The sequence below is a fragment of the Coregonus clupeaformis genome, chromosome 6 (genome assembly GCF_020615455.1).
Source record: "Coregonus clupeaformis isolate EN_2021a chromosome 6, ASM2061545v1, whole genome shotgun sequence".
NCBI lineage: Eukaryota > Metazoa > Chordata > Actinopteri > Salmoniformes > Salmonidae > Coregonus > Coregonus clupeaformis.
Window position 1 is genome coordinate 33,664,285 of NC_059197.1, and position 26,335 is coordinate 33,690,619.

At 46.6% G+C, this 26,335-nt stretch overlaps 2 protein-coding genes across 3 annotated transcripts in view; one reads left to right on the plus strand and one right to left on the minus strand.

Moving 5' to 3' along the window:
* Window positions 1-6,367, minus strand: part of LOC121567592 (programmed cell death protein 10) — a 28,326-nt gene extending 21,959 nt beyond the window's left edge. Inside the window, exon 1 of the mRNA XM_041877762.2 lies at window positions 6,213-6,367. The gene's annotated coding sequence lies outside the window, so the exon portion shown is untranslated. The remainder of the gene's footprint in view (window positions 1-6,212) is intronic.
* A 322-nt stretch (window positions 6,368-6,689) lies between these two features.
* Window positions 6,690-26,335, plus strand: part of LOC121567590 (neuroserpin-like) — a 38,833-nt gene continuing 19,187 nt past the window's right edge. Inside the window, exon 1 of one of the 2 annotated variants that reach the window (XM_041877760.2) lies at window positions 6,690-6,813. The gene's annotated coding sequence lies outside the window, so the exon portion shown is untranslated. The remainder of the gene's footprint in view (window positions 6,814-26,335) is intronic. The other variant, XM_041877761.2, reaches the window with a different exon arrangement.

A 26,335-nucleotide genomic window follows, 5' to 3' on the forward strand; every position in this document is an offset into this window, starting at 1 on the left:
GGTCAATAGAAAGCCCCTCGTTAATAAATCAGGTCCAGAATACCGAGGTTATGATTGGGCCCAGAAACATGTTTGATAAAGTCCATAGAGCTCAAAAGATTTCAGAAATTCAATGGCCTTGGAGTCAGTCTCTTTGTCAACATGAATATTACAATCGCCCAACACAATGATTTTATAATTGTTCTCAAGGACAATAGTTCAGAGAAATCAGTAAAGAAAGTGGGGCAGTGCTTTGGTGGCCTATACAGGGTTATGACCATCGACAGGTATTTCCATCAATGAATAAAAAGCATTATTTCGCAATGTGATTTTCTTTCTCCCAGTCGTTTTGGCCGGCAACAGTTTTATGGCTTTTCTTATTTTTTGGGCCAAAAGCTAGCAATTGCCAGCTAATGGAAACCCTGGTACAGCTGTGCTTCCAAGCAGGCAGGCTACGAGTCTCTTTCCTCCTACTCTGACAAACATTCAGCAGCATTATCTACTGTATGACATCACCCTGGGCCATTACCAGACAGTACCTCACTGTGTGTAAATTCTATTTCTGGCTAGGCAGGCAGTGTCTTTAGAGGGCGTTAATAAAACCATTCCCAGAGGCTGCTCTGAGCACTGCTCCAATGCCAACTTCATCCCCATGTATTCCTTTCAGACCAGGATGGAGGCAGGGGGAAACTGATCCTGGAGCAGAACACAGGGGGCAACTCCTTGGGCTCCTTGGGCCATGTCTCAATAATCTCACAACAAGCTTGACTGTTTTCCTTCATGGTCTCTGATTTGAAAGGACTTGATAGCAGCCTAAAGGCACCAGAGTGAGACTAGACACATTCCACCCATCAGTGAAGAGTGGGGGACAATAGCTGAGTAAAGGAAAAGTATTGGACGTGGTTCTTTCTTATCTGATGCTATGCTTCTCTCAGTTGCCTATTATCTCACCAGTTTTTTTTTTTTTTTTTTTTGAATATATTTCTCAATCTCACTTTTCATCCTTCAACTAAATATACTTTCCTGCAACCCGCCTCACCCAATGTGGAATGGATTCTATTATTTCTTATACCTTTTTATCTAGAACCGGCTGAAACTAGCCAGCTAACTAGCTACTTGCTAGCTACTTGCTATTAGCCAACGTTAGCAGTTTTCACCATTGTCCGTGGCCTGCACTACCTACCAGTCAGCTCTAGCCTGGACAATTATCGGTGAGTCTGCACAGCGCGCTATCGACCCAGAACATATCGGATTTTCTGCCGGAATCACTGGACCTTTAACACCAGATCATCGCAACTAGCTAGCTGCAACCGAATGGATGTTGTTGTTGGCTAATCACCACTGTCCCGAAGCTAGCACCAGTTAGCCTTGTGCTAGCCTCGAGCCAGGCCCATCTCCCGGCTATCTACCTCTCTGTCAACCGGACAGGACCTCCTAGTGTCGACACGGAGCCCCGCCGATCCATCACAACTGGTCTGCCGACGTAATCGCCTGATGTGGTTTCATCATGCTTCCCGTTGCGACGACCACAAAGATCCATCTGCTAGCCCCCGGCCCGTTAGCACACGCAATCAACAGCCGTGCCTCCTGCTCGCCTGTGCCGTAGCAGCCATCGAACTGCAGCCATCGAACTGCTCCAGGACTCACCTATTGCTGTTCACTGGACCTTATGATCACTCAGCCACACAACTGATGTCTGCTGGACTGTTCCTTTACACGGTACCCCATCCTGTTTATCTGTCCAGCCTCAGCCCAAACTTTTGTCGCCATTACCAGTTGTTGTCTTAGCTCTCTCGAATAACACCTGTGATTGCTTTATGCCTCTCTCCCAAGTCAATATGCCTTGCCTATTGCTGTTTCGGTTAGTTCTTATTATACAATTTCACTGTAGAGCCCCCAGTCCCGCTCAACCTGACTTAGATAGCTCCTTTGTCCCACCCCCAATACACGCGAAGACCGGCTCAGTCGGTGCCTCCAGTGATGCGATCTCTTTCATCGTTACCCAACGCTTAGGTTTACCTGCAGTGTACTCAAATCCTTCCATATCCTTGTCTGTACATAATGCCCTGAATCTATTCTACAACGCCCGGAAATCTGCGCCTTTTATTCTCTGCACCGAACGCACTAGAAGACAAGTTCTTAAAGCCTTTAGCCGTATTCTTATTCTACTCCTCCTCTGTTCCTCTGGTGATGTAGAGGCTAACCCAGGCCCTGCATCCCCCAGTATCAGTCCTACTCCCCAGGAGCTATCATTTGTTAACTTCTGTAACCGTAAAAGCCTTGGTTTCTTGCATGGTAACATCAGAAGCCTCCTCCCTAAGTTTGAGTTATTCACTGCGTTAGCACACTCCGCCAACTCTGATGTTCTAGCAGTGTCTGAATCCTGGCTTAGGAAGGCCACCAAAAACTCTGAAATGTCCATCCCGAATTACAACATTTTCCGTCTAGATAAAACTGCCAAAGGGGGCGGAGTTGCAATCTACTGTAGAGATAGCCTGCAGAGCTCTATCATAATATCCAGGTCTGTGCCCAAACAGTTTGAGCTTCTACTTCTAAAAATCCACCTTTCCAGAAATAAGTCTCTCACTGTTGCCGATTGCTACAGACCCCCCTAAGCCCCCAGCTGTGCCCTGGACACCATATGTGAATTGATTTCCCCCCATTTATCCTCAGAGTTCGTACTGCTTGGTGGCCTAAACTGGGATATGCTTAACACCCCGGCCATCCTACAATCTAAACTAGATGCCCTCAATCTCACACAAATTATCAAGGAACCTATCAGGTACAACCCTAAATCCGTAAACATGGGCACCGTCATAGATATCATCTTGACTAATTTACCCTCTAAATACACCACTGTCTTCAACCAGGATCTCAGCGATCACTGCCTGCATCCGTAATGGGTCCGCAGTCAAACGACCACCCCTCATCACTGTCAAACGCTCCCTAAAACACTTCAGCGAGCAGGCCTTTCTAATTGACCAGGCCCGGGTATCCTAGATGGATATTGACCTCATTCCGTCAGTAGAGGATGCCTGGTTGTTCTTTAAAAGTGCTTTCCTCTCCATATTAAATAAGCATGCCCCATTCAGAAAATTCAGAACTAAGAACAGATATAGCCCCTGGTTCACCCCAGACTTGACTGCCCTTGACCAGCACAAAAACATCCTGCGGCGTACTGCATTAGCATCGAACAGCCCCCGCGATATGCAACTTTTCAGGGAAGTCAGGAACAAATATACACAATCAGTTAGGAAAGCAAAGGCTAGCTTTTTCAAGTAGAAATGTGCATCCTGTAGCACTAACTCCAAAAAGTTTTGGGACACAGTAAAGTCCATGGAGAATAAGAGCACCTCCTCCCAGCTACCCACTGCACTGAGGCTAGGAAACAATGTCACCACCGATAAATCTACGATTATCGAGAATTTCAATAAGCATTTTGCTACGGCTGGCCTTGCTTTCCACCTGGCTACCCCAGCCACCAGCTCTGCACCCTCCGCTGCAACTTGCCCCCCTCCTTCAGCCAAATTCAGATAGCTGATGTTCTGAAAGAGCAGCAAAATATTGACCCCTACAAATCAGCTGGGCAAGACAATCTGGACCCTTTCTTTCTAAAATTAGCCACCGAAATTGTAGCAACCCCTATTACTAGCCTGTTCAACCTCTCTTTCGTAACGTCTGATATCCCCAGAGATTGGAAAGCTGCTGCGGTCATCCCTCTCTTCAAAGGGGGTGACACTCTAGATCCAAACTGTTACAGACCTATATCCATCCTGCCCTGCCTTTCGAAAGTATTTGAAAGCCAAGTTAACAAACAGATCACCGACTATTTCGAATCCCACCGTACCTTCTCCGCTATGCAATCCGGTTTCCGAGCTGGTCATGGGTGCACTTCAGCCACGCTCATGGTCCTAAACGATATTATAACCGCGATCGATAATAGACAGTACTGTGCAGCCGTCTTCATCGACCTGGCCAAGGCTTTCAACTCGGTCAACCACTGCATTCTTATTGGCAGACTAAATAGCCTTGGTTTCTCAAATGACTGCCTCGCCTGGTTCACCAACTACTTCTCAGATAGAGTTCAATGTGTCAAATCGGAGGGCCTGTTGTCTGGATTTATGGCAGTCTCTATGGGGGTGCCACAGGGTTCAATTCTTGGGCCGACTCTTTTCTCCATGTATATCAATGATGTCGCTCTTGCTGCTGGTGACTCTCAGATCCACCTCTACGCAGACGACACCATTTTGTATACATCTGACCCGTCATTGGACACTGTATTAACAAACCTCCAAACGAGCTTCAATGCCACACAACACTCCTTCAGTAGCCTCCAACTGCTCTTAAACACTAGTAAAACTAAATGCATGCTCTTCAATCGAACGCTGCTGGCACCCGCCCACCAGACTAGAATCACTACTCTTGACGGGTCTGACCTAGAGTATGTAGACAACTACAAATACCTAGGTTAGACTGTAAACTCTCCTTCCAGACTCACATTAAGAATCTCCAATCCAAAGTTAAATCTAGAATTGGCTTCTTATTTCGCAACAAAGCCTCCTTCACTCATGTTGCCAAACATGCCCTCGTAAAACTGACTATCCTACCGATCCTTGACTTCGGCGATGTCATTTACAAAATAGCCTCCAACACTCTACTCAGCAAATTGGATGTAGTCTATCACAGTGCCATCCGTTTTGTCTCCAAAGCCCCATACACTACCCACCACTGTGACCTGTACGCTCTTGTTGGCTGGTCCTCACTACATGTTCGTCGTCAAACCCACTGGCTCCAGGCCATCTATAAATCACTGCTAGGCAAATCACCGCATTATCTTAGCTCATTGGTCACCATAGCAACACCCACACTAGCAGGTATATCTCACTGGTCATCCCCAAAGCCAACACCTTCTTTGGCCGCCATTCCTTCCAGTTCTCTGCTGCCAATGACTGGAACGAATTGCAAAAATCTCTGAAGCTGGAGACTTATCTCCCTCACTAACTTTAAGCATCAGTTGTCAGAGCACCTTACCGATCACTGCACCTGTACACAGCCCATCTGAAATTAGCCCACCCAACTACCTCATCCCTATATTGTTATTTATTTTGCTCATTTGCACCCCAGTATCTCTATTTGCACATAATCTCTTGCACATCTATCATTCCAGTGTTAATACTAATTGTAATTATTTTGCACTATAGCCCATTTATTGCCTTACCTCCATAACTTGCTACATTTGCACACACTGTATATATATTTTCTGTTGTATTTTTTGACTTTATGTTTTTTTACCCCATATGTAACTCTGTGTTGTTGTTTTTATCGCACTGCTTTGCTTTATCTTGGCCAGGTCGCAGTTGTCAATGAGAACTTGTTCTCAACTGGCTTACCTGGTTAAATAAAGGTGAAATAAACACACAAAAAATTGTACAAAGACCAAGCTATACATCCATTGAGACGTTATTTCAGGCAGCTCTACAAGCTGAGCTACAGAGGACCATACAGAGAATCGGGGTAACGCTCCTTTCACGCCACTTCGATACCGAATTTACTTTGTAGCAGGTTAGGAGAATTTACGCAGCAGGTTAGGAGAATTAACCTAGAAAGTTAGGAGACTGAGGTTAAGGTTAGGGAAATGCTCGCCTAACCTGCTACAAAAACCACTTTGTAATGTATAGGAGTGGCGTGAAAATAGTGTGTCCCGTCTTGCAGCTAGACTGCGACCGTATTGGTAAATTAGCGTTCTCGAGCTCGCAAGCTGAACCGAGGCTAACTAATTTAGCTAAGTAAACAAGTTTCGTCGATTGTTAGCTAGATAACGTTAGTAAGTTGGGTGTCACCTGCCATTGGCAGTGCCAGAACCGTGGTTAATTTAAGTTACACAACTAAAATAAGCTAGCTACCGTTAGCTTAGTTATGACATCTACAGTTACGTTGATTGTAGCTAATAATTTCCCCCTATCCTAATCGACCGACACATAGCTAGCTATGATCAACAGCTAGCTAGACATACTCTAATAACAGTGAGGGGAATTTCTAATTATCAGTTAGCTAGTTACCATTGCCACTTTGTAGGAATCATCGCCCAGGTAGGTAGCTAGGTGCGTGATTGAATGCGCTAAATTACTAGCTAGCTAAACAGGTACTTTAACGTTAGCTATCTTAGCTAGCTAAACAAAAACGATTCGCTAACGTTAGTTGGTGAAATAGCAACGCTGCCTTTAGCTACATACCTGTTTACAGTAGACAGAAGTGGTAGATTGCTTATGTAGACCGAAGTAAGCTCATTTGCCGTGGCTAGCTAGCTAGTCGTGTGTTTTATTTTGTAATTCAAAGACGGAAGTTTTCTGCAAGATCAAACTGGCCAAGAGGGGCGAGGTTTTCTGAGTAAACACCAATCAGCTGGCCCCCAAACGGGTTGACGGTTGTAGTTTTTCTTGACATCCCTATTATGGCAGTGGCAAATGCATAGTAAATATAAAAACTACAACTCCCACGTAGCTCAAGCACTCAAGGGGCGTTCTACACCAAGCAGCTAAAACATCAACAAGCTTATTTTAGCAAAAAAAAATACAAAAACTCCATCTCTCGCAGACAAACTTGATTCTGGTCAGACAAAAATGGCACATTGATAGCCTCAACAACAGCTACTGAAAAAAAAAAAAAGTGTGCATTGTTTTTCAGGAAGTGAAGGACCAGCCAGTGTGTGGAGAGGGCGGGACAACAGTGAAAATATTTAGCTCCGCGAGCGACCTGCTGCAGCGCTGAAGAGAACCAGCGAGGCAACGCACTAGACCGAACAGTATTTCTACATTACCTACCTGATACGGTTCGGTAAGGCACATTTACAATATTCTGAAATACGCAGAAATATGTTCAATGCATTGTGTGTATCAGTTATACATCAATGGTTTGATTGCGGCCATTTTCACGTTTAGATTTGAAGATTGGTGATTTTATAATAGTTTATGTGATATGTTCATGTTTTCACATTATAGAGGTGCGGTTTTATGCCATGGCAAATATTAAGTTACTAGGCGACCACGAGGAATAATGGATGTCACTTAGTGTTTTATGATAATTTTGTCTGTACTGAGTCTAATAATCTAACAAAGATGCTGATCTATCCACTAAAGGCAATAGCATCATCGATAGCCTATGAGGGGACTGTTTTTCAGTTGAGGACACCCAGACACACAATTACAATATTGTGGGTCTCTAATGTCCTTGAAATGGATTACGCCTAGTATTGACTTTAAATTCCTTCTCTCAAGTAAATGTTATAATAAAAGGGTTGAATTCCCACCTCGGCGCAACACGCCCAGTCCCTGGGGCACAGACCTCAAGGCCAGAAAACATTATTGTTTTTGGAAAACACAGCTAACTTCCTGCATTTCACACATTACTTGTATATATATATATATATATATATATATATATATATATATATAATTTTATAATGCTGCTGATCAGGGGGAATGACTGATAGAGACACATCCTCCCTTCATTATCACCTCTCTCTCTCCCTCACACCTACAGTACATACCCAGCACACACACACACACATTAAATGCAAGGGAGGTCAGCGATAGACAGCTCTTGTCGATTATTATGACCAGGACATGTATGTCTGCTGCACTGCTACCCTCTCTCTCTCTCTCTCTCTCTCTCTCTCTCTCTCTCTGTGTAATGTTCATGTTATTCAATGTCTCTCTCTCTCTCTCTCTCTCTCTCTCTCTCTCTCTCTCTCTCTCTCTCTCTCTCTCTCTCTCTCTCTGTGTAATGTTCATGTTATTCAATGCTCTCTCTCTCTCTCTCTCTCTCTCTCTCTCACCTCTCTCTCTCTCTCTCTCTCTGCTCTCTCTCTCTCTCTCTCTCTCTCTCTCTCTCTCTCTCTCTCTCTCTCTCTCTCTCTCTCTCTCTCTGTGTAATGTTCATGTTATTCTATGTCTTCTCTCTCTCTCTCTCTCTCTCTCTCTCTCTCTCTCTCTCTCTCTCTCTCTCTCTCTCTCTCTCTCTCTCTGTGTAATGTTCATGTTATTCAATGTCTCTCTCTCTCTCTCTCTCTCTCTCTCTCTCTCTGTGTAATGTTCATGTTATTCAATGTCTCTCTCTCTCTCTCTCTCTCTCTGTCTCTCTCTCTGTCTGTCTGTCTCTCTCTCTCTCTCTCTCTCTCTCTCTCTCTCTCTCTCTCTCTCTCGTGTAATGTTCATGTTATTCAATGTCTCTCTCTCTCTCTCTCTCTCTCTCTCTCTCTCTCTCTCTCTGTGTAATGTTCATGTTATTCAATCTCTCTCTCTCTCTCTCTCTCTCTCTCTCTCTCTCTCTCTCTCTCTCTCTCTCTCTCTCTCTCTCTCTCTCCATCCCTCCATACCTCTATCTCCCTTCCTCTTTAAAAAAAATTCTCTCTCTGCTTCCTGTCCTCTCCTCTTCTCCCACAGATGGTTGTTTTTTTGTAACCTATCCTCTTTAGTCTCTTTAGTCCATTTTAAAATGGCCTCCAGTCATTAACTTCACTCACTGACCCTAAATAGAAACCGATCCAATTACATCTCAAATCTCTGAAGTGCGCTCCCTCTGTGCCAGTGTGTGTGTGGAAAGGGGTCAAGTGTTGCAGCGGTGCTGTTGTGCTGTATAAGGGGGGTGGGGTTGGGTAACTTTCCCCCCCCCAACAAATATTTATTTTATTTTTATTTATTTTAAAGGAACTCTGTCCGGCTTTAAACTTACTCTTGAACGTTGTAATAGTAGAATGGATAAGGTGCAATTTCGAAATTGGGTACATTTTACATTTTAGTCATTTAGCACGGTATGTTCCCCAATGCAGGAAGGGGGGCCCCAAGTGAAAACGTTTGGGAACCCCTGCCCTACAGTATACCAGCAGAAGGAAATTACTGGAAAAAAGTACTAAATGAAAGGATAGAGGGACACAACCTCATATGGACTGTTTGTTGGTGGTTATTCTTAACTCAGGTGTTTCAGAGTTTGGGATGAGCTGAGATCAGGGATTGTCCTGTTGTCAAGTCAGATTTTAGCTTCGAGTCCCTGTTCCCCTGTCTGTCTGCCTGCCTGCCTGCCTGTCTGTCCATTTGTCTGTCTGTGTGTTTGTTTCTGTCTGTGTGAAGGGATATGAGAGGACAGAGCAGCACCAGAGGCAGGGGTTGGGTGGTTGTTTTAGGCTGTTAGGCTGGTCTGAGATTAACTGAGTATGATTTTGGCTGGGGGCACGGCATGACTGGGTAGGGGGAGAGAAAACTGGGGAGAGGAGGAGGGTAACGCTCTTGTTCTGTATCAGTGGATGAAGCTGTTGTCAGGTAGTCTCTTCATCACCTGTTCAATACAGGAGAGTTAGGGGTAGTCAGAGGAATGGAGGGAGTGAAATGGAGGAGAGGAGACGATTCTGTTCTTCTATCATAAAGAGGAGCTGTAGTTTCTGAGATGTCACTGCTCTCTGTAGTATGTTGTTGAGGGGAGGCTGAGCTGCAAAACAATAGGTTTAGTCCCACAGTCCTCTCCCAGGACACAGTACACAGTCCTCTCCCAGGACACAGTCCTCTCCCAGGACACAGTACACAGTCCTCTCCCAGGAGATCAGTCCTCTCCCAGGAGATCAGTCCTCTCCCAGGACACAGTACACTGTCCTCTCCCAGGAGATCAGTCCTCTCCCAGGAGATCAGTCCTCTCCCAGGAGATCAGTCCTCTCCCAGGACACAGTACACAGTCCTCTCCCAGGAGATCAGTCCTCTCCCAGGAGATCAGTCCTCTCCCAGGACACAGTGTTGGATCTGGAACAGATAGGAGATCAATTGGTACAAATGAATGTATAAAACCTCTCCTTCTCATCAGAATGAAGATCTGCACCGAGGATAGCGCAGAGCAATCTAAGAGAGAATGAGAGGTGTAGTTCATTCCTCTGATTGAGAAATGGATGGAGAGATGGGGGAAGGGGAGTGAGAGAGTGGAAGAACTGAGCTTTCTGTAGCCAGCAGACTGATTGTTATTCTCATGTCGCAGTGACACTGCCAGCGTGTGGCTGTGTTTGTGTTCATGTGTTTAGAATATGAATATGTCATAATGAAGTGGAGACATTAGGCCTGGAGGACATAATGAAGTGGAGACATTAGGCCTGGAGGACATAATGAAGTGGAGACATTAGGCCTGGAGGACATAATGAAGTGGAGACATTAGGCCTGGAGGACATAATGAAGTGGAGACATTAGGCCTGGAGGACATAATGAAGTGGAGACATTAGGCCTGGAGGACATAATGAAGTGGAGACATTAGGCCTGGAGGACATAATGAAGTGGAGACATTAGGCCTGGAGGACATAATGAAGTGGAGACATTAGGCCTGGAGGACAGGACATAATGAAGTGGAGACATTAGGCCTGGAGGACATAATGAAGTGGAGACAGCAGACCTGGAGGACATAATGAAGTGGAGACATTAGGCCTGGAGGACATAATGAAGTGGAGACATTAGGCCTGGAGGACAGGACATAATGAAGTGGAGACATTAGGCCTGGAGGACATAATGAAGTGAAGACATTAGGCCTGGAGGACATAATGAAGTGGAGACATTAGGCCTGGAGGACAGGACATAATGAAGTGGAGACATTAGGCCTGGAGGACATAATGAAGTGGAGACATTAGGCCTGGAGGACAGGACATAATGAAGTGGAGACATTAGGCCTGGAGGACATAATGAAGTGGAGACATTAGGCCTGGAGGACATAACGAAGTGGAGACATTAGGCCTGGAGGACAGGACATAATGAAGTGGAGACATTAGGCCTGGAGGACATAATGAAGTGGAGACATTAGGCCTGGAGGACAGGACATAATGAAGTGGAGACATTAGGCCTGGAGGACAGGACATAATGAAGTGGAGACATTAGGCCTGGAGGACATAATGAAGTGGAGACATTAGGCCTGGAGGACATAATGAAGTGGAGACATTAGGCCTGGAGGACAGGACATAATGAAGTGGAGACATTAGGCCTGGAGGACATAATGAAGTGGAGACATTAGGCCTGGAGGACATAATGAAGTGGAGACATTAGGCCTGGAGGACATAATGAAGTGGAGACATTAGGCCTGGAGGACAGGACATAATGAAGTGGAGACATTAGGCCTGGATGACAGGACATAATGAAGTGGAGATATTAGGCCTGGAGGACATAATGAAGTGGAGACATTAGACCTGGAGGACATAATGAAGTGGAGACATTAGGCCTGGAGGACAGGACATAATGAAGTGGAGAGAGCAGGCCTGGAGGACATAATGAAGTGGAGACATTAGGCCTGGAGGACATAATGAAGTGGAGACATTAGGCCTGGAGGACATAATGAAGTGGAGACATTAGGCCTGGAGGACAGGACATAACGAAGTGGAGACATTAGGCCTGGAGGACAGGACATAATGAAGTGGAGACATTAGGCCTGGAGGACATAATGAAGTGGAGACATCAGGCCTGGAGGACATAATGAAGTGGAGACATTAGGCCTGGAGGACAGGACATAATGAAGGGGAGAGAGCAGGCCTGGAGGACAGGACATAATGAAGTGGAGACATTAGGCCTGGGGGAAGGACATAATGAAGTGGGAGACATTAGGCCTGGAGGACAGGACATAACGAAGTGGAGACATTAGGCCTGGAGGACAGGACATAATGAAGTGGAGACATTAGGCCTGGAGGACATAATGAAGTGGAGACATCAGGCCTGGAGGACATAATGAAGTGGAGACATTAGGCCTGGAGGACAGGACATAATGAAGTGGAGACATTAGGCCTGGAGGACAGGACATAATGAAGGGGAGACATTAGGCCTGGAGGACAGGACATAATGAAGGGGAGACATTAGGCCTGGAGGACAGGACATAATGAAGTGGAGACATTAGGCCTGGAGGACAGGACATAATGAAGGGGAGACATTAGGCCTGGAGGACAGGACATAATGAAGGGGAGACATTAGGCCTGGAGGACAGGACATAATGAAGGGGAGACATTAGGCCTGGAGGACATAATGAAGTGGAGACATTAGGCCTGGAGGACAGGACATAATGAAGGGGAGACATTAGGCCTGGAGGACAGGACATAATGAAGGGGAGACATTAGGCCTGGAGGACAGGACATAATGAAGGGGAGACATTAGGCCTGGAGGACAGGACATAATGAAGGGGGAGACATTAGGCCTGGAGGACAGGACATAATGAAGGGGGAGACATTAGGCCTGGGAGGACAGGACATAATGAAGTCGGGACAGCAGGCCTGGAGGACATAATGAAGGGGAGACATTAGGCCTGGAGGACAGGACATAATGAAGTCGGGACATTAGGCCTGGAGGACAGGACATAATGAAGTCGGGACAGCAGGCCTGGAGGACAGGACATAATGAAGTGGAGACATTAGGCCTGGAGGACAGGACATAATGAAGGGGAGACATTAGGCCTGGAGGACATAATGAAGGGGAGACATTAGGCCTGGAGGACAGGACATAATGAAGGGGAGAGAGCAGGCCTGGAGGACAGGACATAATGAAGTGGAGACATTAGGCCTGGAGGACATAATGAAGTGGAGACATCAGGCCTGGAGGACATAATGAAGGGGAGACATTAGGCCTGGAGGACAGGACATAATGAAGGGGAGAGAGCAGGCCTGGAGGACAGGACATAATGAAGGGGAGACATTAGGCCTGGAGGACAGGACATAATGAAGGGGAGACATTAGGCCTGGAGGACAGGACATAATGAAGTCGGGACAGCAGGCCTGGAGGACAGGACATAATGAAGGGGAGACATTAGGCCTGGAGGACATAATGAAGGGGAGACATTAGGCCTGGAGGACAGGACATAATGAAGGGGAGAGAGCAGGCCTGGAGGACAGGACATAATGAAGGGGAGAGAGCAGGCCTGGAGGCAGGACATAATGAAGGGGAGACATTAGGCCTGGAAGGACATAATGAAGGGGAGACATTAGGCCTGGAGGACAGGACATAATGAAGGGGAGACAGTAGGCCTGGAGGACAGGACATAATGAAGGGGAGACATTAGGCCTGGAGGACAGGACATAATGAAGGGGAGACATTAGGCCTGGAGGACAGGACATAATGAAGGGGAGACATTAGGCCTGGAGGACAGGACATAATGAAGTCGGGACAGCAGGCCTGGAGGACAGGACATAATGAAGGGGAGACATTAGGCCTGGAGGACAGGACATAATGAAGGGGAGACATTAGGCCTGGAGGTAGGGCTGGGCGATATATGAAATTATTCCAAATGCCTGTATCGCAAGAATCAAGGTTTTGTTATTTTTCGCTTTAATGAGCGTTTATGTTCTCATGTTGTCTTTTTGGTCTCATTTCCTTCGCTCCTCTGTGTGCACCTTCCCATTTACACCAGAGATCTGTATATACTGACGAGATGCTCATGTCTCCGCCCTAACAATGGGAGTCGTTGTCCCAACTGCGGGAAGTCAGGCGACAAGCTTAGGTCCAAAGTATCGCCATGGAAACACATTGGCCTTATTTTGGACAGATTTTAGCTTCACCTCTTTACACACACACACACACCAAGCCCCTCCCCCTGCCTCTCACGCCAACAAAGTTAATGCTTATTGCACATTTATAAAACACAGAGTAGACAGCTAGTATAAAAGTATTTGGCTAAAATGCTGCTAGCGGGTACCCCAATGCCGCGCGCAACAAACTGAGAACTCATTTTCCAATCAGATTCCAAACTCTTCACCATGGCCAAGACCAAAGAGCTCTCCAAGGATGTCAGGGACAAGATTGTAGACCTACACAAGGCTGGAATGGGCTACAAGACCATCGCAAAGTAGCTTGGTGAGAAGGTGACAACAGTTGGTGCGATTTTTCGCAAATGGAAGAAACACAAAATAACTGTCAATCTCCCTCGGCCTGGGGCTCCATGCAAGAGCTCACCTCGTGGAGTTGCAATGATCATGAGAACGGTGAGGAATCAGCCCAGAACTACACGGGAGGATCTTGTCAATGATCTCAAGGCCCATAGTCACCAAGAAAACAATTGGTAATACACTACGCCGTGAAGGACTGAAAATCCTGCAGCGCCTGCAAGGTCCCCCTGCTCAAGAAAGCACATATACAGGCCCGTCTGAAGTTTGCCAATGAACATCTGAATGATTCAGAGGAGAACTGGGTGAAAATGTTGTGGTCAGATGAGACCAAAATGGAGCTCTTTGGCATCAACTCAAATCGCCGTGTTTGGAGGAGGAGGAATGCTGCCTATGACCCCAAGAACACCATCCCCACCGTCAAACATGGAGGTGGAAACATTATGCTTAGGGGGTGTTTATCCTACCAACGGGACATTAAAAACTGTAATATATTATGTTTCACCGAGTCGTGGCTGAACGACGACAATGATAACATTCAGCTAGCAGGCTATACACTACATCGGCAGGACAGAACGGCTGACTCCGGTAAGACAAGGGGTGGCGGTCTGTGTATATTTGTAAACAACAGCTGGTGCACAAAATCAAATACCAAGGAAGTCTCGAGGTTTTGCTCGCCTGAGGTAGAGTATCTTATGATAAGCTGTAGACCACACTATTTACCAAGAGAGTTTTCATCTATATTTTTCATAGCTGTCTATTTACCACCACAAACCAATGCTGGCATTAAGATTGCACTGAATGAGTTGTACAAGGCCATTAATCAACAGGAAAACGCTCATCCAGATGCAGCGCTCCTAGTGGCCGGGGACTTTAATGCAGGGAAACTTAAATCCGTTCTACCTAATTTCTACCAGCATGTTAAATGTGCAACCAGAGGGAAAAAAACTCTAGACCACCTTTACTCCACACACAGAGACGCATACAAAGCTCTCCCTCGCCCTCCATTTGGCAAATCTGACCATAACTCTATCCTCCTGATTCCTGCTTAGAAGCAAAAACTAAAGCAGGAAGCACCAGTGACTCGGTTAATAAAAAAGTGGTCAGATGACGCAGATGCTAAGCTACAGGACTGTTTTGCTAGCACAGACTGGAACATGTTCCGGGATTCTTCAGACAGCATTGAGGAGTACACCACATCAGTCACTGGCTTCATCAATAAGTGCATCGATGATGTCGTCCCCACAGTGACCGTACGTACATACCCCCAACCAGAAGCCATGGATTACAGGAAACATCCGCACTGAGTTAAAGGGTAGAGCTGCCGCTTTCAAGGAACGGGACTCTAACCCGGACGCTTATAAGAAATCCCGCTATGACCTCCGACGAACCATCAAACAGGCAAAGAGTCAATACAGGTCTAAGATTGAATCGTACTACACTGGCTCTGACGCTCGTCGGATGTGGCAGGGCTTGAAAACTATTACAGACTACAAAGGGAAGCACAGCCGCGAGCTGCCCAGTGACACAAGCCTACCAGACGAGCTAAACCACTTCTATGCTCGCTTCGAGACAAGCAACACTGAAGCATGCATGAGAGCACCAGCTGTTCCGGATGACTATGTGATCACGCTCTCCGTAGCCGATGTGAGTAAGACTTTAAAGCAGGTCAACATTCACAAGGCCGCAGGGCCAGACGGATTACCAGGACGTGTACTCCGAGCATGTGCTGACCAACTGGCAAGTGTCTTCACTGACATTTTCAACATGTCCCTGACTGAGTCTGTAATACCAACATGTTTCAAGCAGACCACCATAGTCCCCGTGCCCAAGGACTCTAAGATAACCTGCCTAAATGACTACCGACCCGTAGCACTGACGTCTGTAGCCATGAAGTGCTTTGAAAGGCTGGTGATGGCTCACATCAACAGCATTATCCCAGAAACCCTTGACCCACTCCAATTTGCATACCGCCCCAACAGATCCACAGATGATGCAATCTCTATTGCACTCCACACTGCCCTTTCCCACCTGGACAAGAGGAACACCTACGTGAGAATGCTATTCATTGACTACAGCTCAGCATTCAACACCATAGTGCCCTCTAAGCTCATCACTAAGCTAAGGATCCTGGGACTAAACACCTCCCTCTGCAACTGGATCCTGGACTTCCTGACGGGCCGCCCCCAGGTGGTAAGGGTAGGTAACAACACATCTGCCACACTGATCCTCAACACGGGGCCCCTCAGGGGTGCGTGCTCAGTCCCCCTCCTGTACTCTCTGTTCACCCATGACTGCATGGACAGGCACGACTCAACACCATCATTAAGTTTGCCGACGACACAACAGTGGTAGGCCTGATCACCGACAACGATGAGACAGCCTATAGGGAGGAGGTCAGAGATCTGGCCGTGTGGTGCCAGGACAACAACCTCTCCCTCAACGTGACCAAGACAAAGGAGATGATTGTGGACTACAGGAAAAAAAAGAGGACTGAGCACGCCCCCATTCTCATCGACGGGGCTGTAGTGGAACAGGTTGAGAGCTTCAAGTTCCTTGGTGTCCACATCACCAACGAACTATCATGGTCCAAACACACCAAGACAGTCGTGAAGAGGGCACGACAAAGCCTATTCCCCCTCAGGAGACTAAAAAGATTTGGCATGGGTCCTCAGATCCTCAAAAAATTCTACAGCTGCACCATCGAGAGCATCCTGACTGGTTGCATCACCGCCTGGTATGGCAACTGCTTGGCCTCCGACCGCAAGGCACTACAGAGGGTAGTGCGTACGGCCCAGTACATCACTGGGGCAAAGCTTCCTGCCATCCAGGACCTCTATACCAGGCGGTGTCAGAGGAAGGCCCTCAAAATTGTCAAAGACTCCAGCCACCCTAGTCATAGACTGTTCTCTCTGCTACCGCACGGCAGCGGTACCGGAGTGCCAAGTCTAGGTCCAAAAGACTTCTCAACAGCTTCTACCCCCAAGCCATAAGACTCCTGAACAGCTAATCATGGCTACCCGGACTATTTGCACTGCCCCCCCACCCCATCCTTTTTACGCTGCTGCTACTCTGTTAAGTATTTATGCATAGTCACTTTAACTCTACCCACATGTACATATTACCTCAACTAGCCGGTGCCCCCGCACATTGACTCTGCAACGGTACCCCCCTGTATATATAGCCTCCCTACTGTCACTTTATTTTACTTCTGCTCTTTTTTTTTCTCAACACTTTTTTGTTGTTGTTGTTGTTGTTTTATTTTTACTTTTTTTGTTTAAAATAAATGCACTGTTGGTTAAGGGCTGTAAGTAAGCATTTCAGTGTAATGTCTGCACCTGTTGTATTCGGCGCATGTGACCAATAAAATTTGATTTGATTTGATTTGTTTTTCTGCTAAGCGGACAGGACAACTTCACCGCATCAAAGGGACGATGGACGGGGCCATTTACCATCAAATCTTGGGTGAGAACCTCCTTCCCTCAGCCAGGGCATTGAAAATGGGTCGTGGATGGGTATTCCAGCATGACAATGATCCAAAACACACGGTCAAGGCAACAAAGGAGTGGCTCAAGAAGAAGCACATTAAGGTCCTGGAGTGGCCTAGCCAGTCTCCAGACCTTAATCCCATAGAAAATCTGTGGAGGGAGCTGAAGGTTCGAGTTGCCAAACGTCAGCCTCGAAACCTTAATGACTTGGAGAAGATCTGCAAAGAGGAGTGGGACAAAATCCCTCCTGAGATGTGTGCAAATCTGGTGGCCAACTACAAGAAACATCTGACCTCTGTGATTGCCAACAAGGGTTTTGCCACCAAGTATTAAGTCATGTTTTGCAGAGGGGTCAAATACTTATTTCCCTCATTAAAATGCAAATACATTTATAACATTTTTTTCTGGATTTTTTTGTTGTTATTCTGTCTCTCACTGTTCAAATAAACCTACCATTAAAATTATAGACTGATCATTTATTTGTCAGTGGGCAAACATACAAAATCAGCAGGGGATGAAATACTTTTTTCCCTCACTGTATAAGGAATTGGCAATTCGTTCTCATTCTGAGAAATAAGGAAGGGCACTTGATTTCAACATCTGAACAAAGTGGTCAGGCTAACATGCTTTTCAAACAGTTGGAGACAGACCGAAGGGTGTGTTCATAATAATTCAACTGTTCAACCTTGTTCACTAGCAAATAGATCCAAATTGGCTAAACTTGAAATATAAAGATTAGCTCGCTAATCACTAGCACGTGGGCTTGAGAGATTGTTGATGAGACCTGTGTTAATTTTCTATAGCCTAATGCCTGCTACAAGAAGTTAGTCATTTACATTTTAGTCATTTAGCAGACGCTCTTATCCAGAGCAACTTACAGATAGTGAGTGCATACATTTTTCTTTTTATACTGGCCCCCTGTGGGAATCGAACCCACAACCCTGGCGTTGCAAGCGCCATGCTCTACCAACTGAGCTACATAATGCACATTCACATTATTAGTGAATGTGCATTATGCATGGTTCTAGATCAATTTGTATCAAAAAATGGCATTTTCGTAGACAGACTTGAAAGCCAGATCAGTGATTATTGCACAAAAAAAAGCTGGTTAAACTATTTTGCTGAAATAATTAAATTATTAGTGGGTCTTATGGTTGTGGAAGGCTTATATTTAACCTAGGTATAACTTCACAAGCCCTGAATTCATTAGATTATTGCTGACTGTTTGAAATGCAATGTATTTGACCTTTAATTGTACAACAACGCTTATTTAGAGAAAATACAAATTGAGATATACTGTATATATGATTTTTTAGAGATTGAAATCTTTGGCCTGAATGCCAAGCGTCACGTCTGGAGGAAACCTGGCACCATCCCTACGGTGAAGCATGGTGGTGGCAGCATCATGCTGTGGGGATGTTTTTCAGCGGCAGGGACTGGGAGACTAGTCAGGATCGAGGCAAAGATGAACAGAGCAAAGTACAGAGAGATCCTTGATGAAAACCTGCTCCAGAGCGCTCAGGACCTCAGACTGGGGCGAAGGTTCACCTTCCAACAGGACAAGTCTCTGAATGTCTTTGAGTGGCCCGGACTTGATCGAACATCTCTGGAGAGACCTGAAAATAGCCGTGCAGCAATGCTCCCCATCCAACCTGACAGAGCTTGAGAGGATCTGCAGAGAAGAATGGGAGAAACTCCCCAAATACAGTTGTGTCAAGCTTGTAGCGTCATACCCAAGAAGACTTGAGGCTGTAATCACTGCCAAAGGTGCTTCAACAATGTACTGAGTAAAGGGTCTGAATACTTATGTATTCCGTTTTATTTAAAATTTTTATAAATGTTCAAACATTTCTAAAAACCTGTTTTTGCTTTGTCAGTATGGGGGTATTGTGTGTGTAAATTGATGAAGGGGAAAAAAACGATTTAATCAATTTTAGAATAAGGCTGTAACGTAACAAAATGTGGAAAAAGTCAAGGGGTCTGAATACTTTCCGAATGCACTGTATCAATCGAACAGGGTTTATTAAAAATAGACACTTACAAACATATACAATAACATGTTTCAGTTTAACACAATACGCAAAAAAAGGAACGTTTTACATCTTCCTATGTCTGAGGGTGGTTTTAACCTTCCAGCCTTGGAATTGTATCATCTCGCTACCCAAGGCTTTTACTAGAGACATATAGTTAAATGCACTAAAGTGGAACAATGGGTACATATCGAAGATGCGCATGCTCATCCCCAGAATCTTTTACGTGTCTATTTTCAAAGATAAAGCTAAACATTAACAACTTCATAGTTAAGAACACGATAACAATATGGAAGAAAATGAAAAGTTTTTCTATAAGAACCAATATCACTTCCTAAAAATACAACCTTATGGAACAATCCTTGGATAGTTTTTTCAGATTTCACAAATAAATTGGGCCAAATGGAAAACTAAAAGGAATAGAAACAGGAAATGATTTGGTAACAGGAAATACATTTATTTCCATAACAGAATTAAGAAGTCTGCACTGACCAATAGTTTCAAGTACATGCAACTTAAAAGTTATTTTTATCACGAAATTTTGAATTGAAATTTTTTGGACATCAGAGCAACCTTGAGGGATTCTTATTTGAGTCAGAAAAGGATGTTAATGTGATAGGGAAGATATACAAAATCTTGCAGAGAGCCTATCCAACTGACAATCTCTTAGAAAATATTTATAAACTATTGAAACCAAGACTTTAAAAGAACTGATGTTGTCACAAGATGGAGGGAATGATGGAGCATAACTAACAAAATTACAGTTAACAAAATGTACGATTAATCCACTATACATTAATACAGTTGAAGTCGGATGTTTACATACACCTTAGCCAAATACATTTAAACTCAGTTTTTCACAATTCCTGACATTTAATCCTAGTAAAAATTCCCTGTCTTAGGTCAGTTAGGATCACCACTTTATTTTAAGAATGTGAAATGTCAGAATAATAGTAGAGAGAATGATTTATTTCAGCTTTTATTTCTTTCATCACATTCCCAGTGGGTCAGAAGTTTACATACACTCAATTAGTATTTGATACATTGTTTAACTTGGGTCAGGTTTGTAGGCCTCCTTGCTCGCACACGCTTTTTCAGTTCTGCCCACACATTTTCTATAGGATTGAGGTCAGGGCTTTGTGATGGCCAGTCCAATACCTTGACTTTGTTGTACTTAAGCCATTTTGCCACAACTTTGGAAGTATGCTTGGGGTCATTGTCCATTTGGAAGACCCATTTGCGACCAAGCTTTAACTTCCTGACTGATGTCTTGAGATGTTGCTTCAATATATCCACATAATTTTCCTTCCTCATGATGCCATCTATTTTGTGAAGTGCACCAGTCCCTCCTGCAGCAAAGCACCCCCACAGCATGATGCTGCCACACCCGTGCTTCACGGTTGGGATGGTGTTCTTCGGCTTGTAACCGTTCTCCTTTTTCCTCCAAACATAACAGTGGTCATTATGGCCAAACAGTTCTATTTTTGTTTCATCAGACCAGAAGACATTTCTCCAAAAAGTACGATCTTTGTCCCCATGTGCAGTTGCAAACCGTAGTCTGGCTTTTTTTATGGCAGTTTTGGAGCAGTGGCTTCTTCCTTGCTGAGCGGCCTTTCAGGTTATGTCGATATAGGACTGGTTTTACTGTGGATATAGATACTTTTGTACCTGTTTCCTCCAGCATTTTCACAAGGTCCTTTGCTGTTGTTCTGGGATTGATTTGCACTTTTCGCACCAAAGTACGTTAATCTCTAGGAGACAGAACACATCTCCTTCCTGAGCGGTATGACGGCTGCGTGGTCCCATGGTGTTTATACTTGCTTATTATTGTTTGTACAGATGAACGTGGTACCTTCAGGCATTTGGAAATTGCTCCCAAGGATGAACCAGACTTGTGGAGGTCTACAACTTTCTCCACCCTGTGAAGTTCATAAATTATTTCATCTGTAGCCTAATAAACTGTATGGTTTCCCTAGTCATAGTGGGAGGACCACACAACATATACTACATTACCAAAAGTATGTGGACACCTGCTCGTCGAACATCTCATTCCCAAATCATGGGCATTAATATGGAGTTGGTCCCCCCTTTCCTGCTATAACAGCCTCCACTCTTCTGGGAAGGCTTTCCACTAGATGTTGGAACATTGCTGTGGGGACTTGCTTCCATTCAGCCACGAGCATTAGTGAGGTCAGGCACTGATGTTGGTCGATTAGGCCTGGCTCGCAGTCGAAGGCATTTCTACCGCCCTTTCTCGCATAATTAATTTTCCGAACACAAAAAGATCCCGCCATTTCGAACGAAGGAATTATCCGTCGGCATTTATACCATTGTGCCAAAACTTCCTGTTTCCATCACAGCTGTCGTGATTTTTTTGATACGGTATGACTTTACTTGCATAAAAACTGTGAATGGAAACGCGGTTTATTTCTCTCTTTATTTCTCTCTCCATATCTCTCGCTATTCCTCTCTCTCTCTGTTCCTCTCTCTCTCCGTTTCTCTCTATTTCTCTCTCCGTTTCTCTCTATTTCACACAGAATGATTCATGTTGATTATTTTTTTGGGTGGAGCCAGGGGACAATCATCTTGTTGAATAGTGTCCGCTCTTCTCCTTTCATATCAGTCAGAACACTACTACAAGAAGGAATCCATAACAAAACCCCCCCTTACCTCCCTTGATGACAGCCCTGATGGTGAAATTCTCCTGACTTTGAGGCAAGACTTCAGTCCACTGGATTGACAAAGCCCTTGTGAAAACGGTGATCTGTATTTAAAAGGCAGAGACAGTGTACTGATGGAGATAGTTGAAACGTTGGAGTGGGAAGATGCACACACATTTTGAGACAGTGATGGGTTTTGACATCCTCCTGGTGTCACACTGAAATCCCTCCCCGGGAGGCCTGTTTCTGAAGGACGTTCCTGAATGTCAGATTGTGTCTGTCTGTGTGTGGTGGGAGGATTAATGGGGCAAATAACTTTAAAGCGACACACAATGATACCCAGAGAGAACTTCTCTCTCAGAATATGTGAATTCTCAGAAAGTATGAGAGCTGTAATTGTTGTTATCGCTGAGGCCTATCTATCACAGCTCTCTGTCCTCTGTTCTCTCAAACCTAACACAGCTCTCTGTCCTCTCTGTTCTCTCACTCTCAAACCTAGCACAGCTCTCTGTCCTCTGTTCTCTCAAACCTAACACAGCTCTCTGTCCTCTCTGTTCTCTCAAACCTAACACAGCTCTCTGTCCTCTCTGTTCTCTCAAACCTAACATAGCTCTCTGTCCTCTCTGTTCTCTCAAACCTAACATAGCTCTCTGTCCCCTGTCCTCTCAAACCTAACATAGCTCTCTGTCCTCTCTGTTCTCTCAAACCTAACATAGCTCTCTGTCCTCTCAAACCTAACACAGCTCTCTGTCCTCTCTGTTCTCTCAAACCTAACATAGCTCTCTGTCCTCTCAAACCTAACATAGCTCTCTGTCCTCTGTCCTCTCTGTCCTCTCAAACCTAACATAGCTCTCTGTCCTCTGTTCTCTCTGTTCTCTCAAATCTAACATAGCTCCCTGTCCTCTCTGTTCTCTCAAACCTAACATAGCTTCCTGTCCTCTCTGTCCTCTCAAACCTAACATAGCTCTCTGTCCTCTGTTCTCTCAAACCTAACATAGCTCTCTGTCCTCTGTCCTCTCAAACCTAACATAGCTCTCTGTCCTCTCTTTTCTCCCAAACCTAACATAGCTCTCTGTCCTCTGTCCTCTCAAACCTAACATAGCTCTCTGTCCTCTGTTCTCTCTGTTCTCTCAAACCTAACATAGCTCTCTGTCCTCTCTGTTCTCTCAAACCTAACATAGCTCTCTGTCCTCTATGTTCTCTCAAACCTAACATAGCTCTCTGTCCTCTGTTCTCTCAAAGCTAACAAAGCTCTCTGTCCTCTCTGTTCTCTCAAACCTAACATAGCTCTCTGTCCTCTATCCTCTCAAACCTAACATAGCTCTCTGTCCTCTGTTCTCTCAAACCAAACATAGCTCTCTGTCCTCTCTGTTCTCTCAAACCTAACACAGCTCTCTGTCCTCTGTTTTCTCACTCTCAAACCTAACACAGCTCTCTGTCCTCTCTGTTCTCTCAAACCTAACACAGCTCTCTGTCCTCTGTTCTCTCAAACCTAACATAGCTCTCTGTCCTCTGTCCTCTCAAACCTAACACAGCTCTCTGTCCTGTCTGTCCTCTCAAACCTAACACAGCTCTCTGTCCTGTCTGTTCTCTCAAACCTAACACAGCTCTCTGTCCTCTCTGTCCTCTCAAACCTAACATAGCTCTCTGTTCTCTGTCCTCTCAAACCTAACACAGCTCTCTGTCCTGTCTGTCCTCTCAAACCTAACACAGCTCTCTGTCCTGTCTGTTCTCTCAAACCTAACATAGCTCTCTGTCCTCTCTGTTCTCTCAAACCTAACATAGCTCTTTGTCCTCTGTTCTCTCAAACATAACATAGCTCTCTGTCCTCTCTGTTCTCTCAAACCTAACACAGCTCTCTGTCCTCTCTGTTCTCTCAAACCTAACACAGCTCTCTGTTTTGAAGTGTGTTTCAGGTAGATGTTTTGAAGTGTGTTTCAGGTAGAAGTCTTGAAGTGTGTTTCAGGTAGAAGTCTCGAAGTGTGTTTCAGGTAGAAGTCTCAAAGTGTGTTTCAGGTAGAAGTCTCGAAGTGTGTTTCAGGTAGAAGTCTCGAAGTGTATTTCAGGTAGAAGTCTCGAAGTGTATTTCAGGTAGAAGTCTCGAAGTGTGTTTCAGGTAGAAGTCTCGAAGTGTGTTTCAGGTAAAAGTCTTGAAGTGTGTTTCAGGTAGAAGTCTCGAAGTGTGTTTCAGGTAGATGTCTCGAAGTGTGTTTCAGGTAGAAGTCTCGAAGTGTGTTTCAGGTAGAAGTCTCGAAGTGTATTTCAGGTAGAAGTCTCGATGTCACACCCTGGCTCTGGGGACTCTATATGTTGAGCCAGGGTGTGTATATTCTATGTTTTGTATTTCTGTGTTGGCCAGAGTGGTTCCCAATCAGAGGCAACGAGTGTCAGCTGTTGCTGGTTGTCTCTGATTGGGAGCCATATTTATAGAGGCTGTTTTCCCACAATAGTTGGGGGATCTTGTTCCAGTTGGTTTGTTCCTTTTGGTCTGTACCGTAGGACTGCACGTATCGTTTGTTGTTTTTGTTCGAGTGTTTACTCTCTTTAAATAAAGTATGTGTGCTTTCAACGCTGCGCCTTGGTCTACTCCGTCTAACGATCGTGACAGAAGATCCCACCATACCAGGACCAAGCAGCGTGTCCAGGAGCAGGCGGCCTGGACATGGGAGGAAGCGCCCGGAAAGGAGCTGGAAAGGTTGGCATGGCCCAGGTGGGCAAATCGTGGTCCTGGGAGGACATGCTCGGGGCAACGGGGCCATGGGCTAAGATTAAGGCCCTGGCGAGAGAGGAGCAATGGCGTCAGCAGTGTCGTCGTCGGACGGACAGAGGCAACCCCAGAACATTTTTAGGGGGGCACATGGCATGGCGACTGGGCAGCAGGAGGCTGCCACAGGCGAAATGGGAGACGAGGGAGAGAAGGCCACCGGGTTACGGGAGCCATTGGTGAGAGGAGGAAGGAAGTTGTAGAGGCACGGCGAGAGGTACTGAGGTGTATTGCCAGTCCGGTCGGCCCGTTCCTGAATCCCCGTTTAAGGCGCAGTGTGTGTTCCCAGTACGGTCCGGCCTGTTCCTGTTCCTCGCACCAAGCCTACGGTGTGCGTCGCCAGCCCGGCCCGGCCTGTTCCTGCTCCTCACACCAAGCCTAGGGTGTGCGTCGCCAGCCCGGCCCGGCCTGTTCCTGCTCCATGCACCAAGCCTACGGTGCGCGTCGCCAGCCCGGCCCGGCCTGTTCCTGCTCCACGCACCAAGCCTACGGTGCGCGTCGCCAGCCCGGCCCGGCCTGTTCCTGCCACTCGCACCAAGCCTACGGTGCGCGTCGTCAGCCCGGCCCGGCCTGTTCCTGCCACTCGCACCAAGCCAGGGGTGCGAGTCGTCAGCCCGGTAAGGCCCGTTCCTGCTCCACGCACCAAGCCTACGGTGCGCGTCGCCAGCCCGGCCCGGCCTGTTCCTGCTCCTCGCACCAAGCCTACGGTGCGCGTCGCCAATCCCGGCCCGGCCTGTTCCTGCTCCTCGCACCAAGCCTCGGTGTGCGTTGCCAGCCCGGCCCGGCCTGTTCCTGCTCCACGCACCAAGCCTACGGTGTGCGTCGCCAGCCCGGCCCGGCCTGTTCCTGCTCCTCGCACCAAGCCTCACGGTGCGCGTCGTCAGCCCGGCCCGGCCTGTTCCTGCCACTCGCACCAAGCCAGGGGGTGCGAGTCGTCAGCCCGGTAAGGCCCGTTCCTGCTCCACGCACCAAGCCAGGGGTGCGAGTCGTCAGCCCGGTCCGGCCCGTTCCTGCTCACGCACCAAGCCAGGGGTGCGAGTCGTCAGCCCGGTAAGGCCCGTTCCTGCTCCACGCACCAAGCCAGGGTGCGAGTCGTCAGCCGGTCCGGCCCGTTCCTGCTCCACGCCCAAGCCAGGGGTGCGAGTCGTCAGCCCGTCCGCCCGTTCCCTGCTCCACGCACCAAGCCAGGGGTGCGAGTGCGTCAGCCCGGTCCGGCCCGTTCCTGCTCCACGCACCGCCAGGGGTGCGTATCGTCAGTCTGGTACGGCCCGTTGCTGCTCCACGCCAAGCCAGGTGCGCACGTCAGCCCGGTCGGCCCGTTCCTGTTCCACGCACCAGCCAGGGGTGCGCGCATCGTCAGACCGGTCCGCCCGTTCCTGCTCCACGCACCAGCCAGGGGTGCGCATCGTCAGCCCGGTACGGCCCGGTTCCGACTCCACGCACCAAGCCAGGTGTGTCGTCAGCCGGTCCGGCCCGTAGCTGCTCCACGCACCAAGCCATGGGTGCGCATCGTCAGCCGGTCGGCCCGTCCCTGCTCCACGCAC